Raw genomic sequence first — 784 nt, forward strand, 5'->3', positions numbered from 1 at the left:
ATAGAGTGACATAAATGAAAGACGGGAGACAAGATATTTTGAGGAGATTTGGGAAGAATGCTTTCACCTATAGCGTGTTGTTTATCTGGAAATCATTATCTGAACATGTGGTAAAGCTAAGTGTCATGAGAACGTTTCAGCAGTCTGTAGCCGAACACGGGAAGAGCCAGAGCACACGTGGAAAAGGACCAGGTACTGGAAAGTGTGACGAAGGCAGACAGATGCGAGATGGGTGTCCTGAATGCAATGGGTCAAAGACAAAGTTGCATGCTTAAAGCTGGCGGTTAGCACGGCTCGCGCGGCTCTGTGGCGCAATGGAAAGCGCGTTGGACTTCTATGCCTTTGTGCAGGTTGCGATTCAAAGGTTGTGGGTTCGAGTCCCATCAGAGTCGAGTTTTAGTTATTGTTTGGAAGGTGGTCAGACAGACTCGGCTGTCATCTGAAAACCCAACAATATTCGTGCAGAAACCCACTGTCTCGAAACGGAATATTTTCCTCTCACAGATTTACATTTTCGATGTCTATTTATGATAGAGATCGATAAATATCTGTTAGTCAGTAGACAACACGATGCTGTGGATGGGCTGGAAAAAGACACAAAATTGTTGTGTCAGCCATGATGATATCGAATGACGTGGCGGGGCAGGATCGGTGTTAAGAATGGACTCCTTCTGCTCCTTCGTGTCTGTGCCATTTCTGGCCCAGGTTTTTCAACAATCACAATGAGGACAATATGAATTAAACACCAAGTAATATTTTGGTCTCACCTCCAATTCGATTCCCT

General features: G+C 44.9%; 1 non-coding gene across 1 annotated transcript; it reads left to right on the top strand.

Moving 5' to 3' along the window:
• The first annotated feature begins 300 nt into the window (after positions 1 to 300).
• trnar-ucu (transfer RNA arginine (anticodon UCU)) lies at positions 301 to 392 on the top strand. The gene is given in 2 exon segments: positions 301 to 337; positions 357 to 392. It is a non-coding gene; the product is annotated as a tRNA-Arg (tRNA).
• The last annotated feature ends 392 nt before the right edge of the window (positions 393 to 784 follow it).

This window comes from Chiloscyllium plagiosum, unplaced genomic scaffold (genome assembly GCF_037043375.1).
Source record: "Chiloscyllium plagiosum isolate Xiang-an unplaced genomic scaffold, Cpla_swu_hap1 HiC_scaffold_36, whole genome shotgun sequence".
NCBI lineage: Eukaryota > Metazoa > Chordata > Chondrichthyes > Orectolobiformes > Hemiscylliidae > Chiloscyllium > Chiloscyllium plagiosum.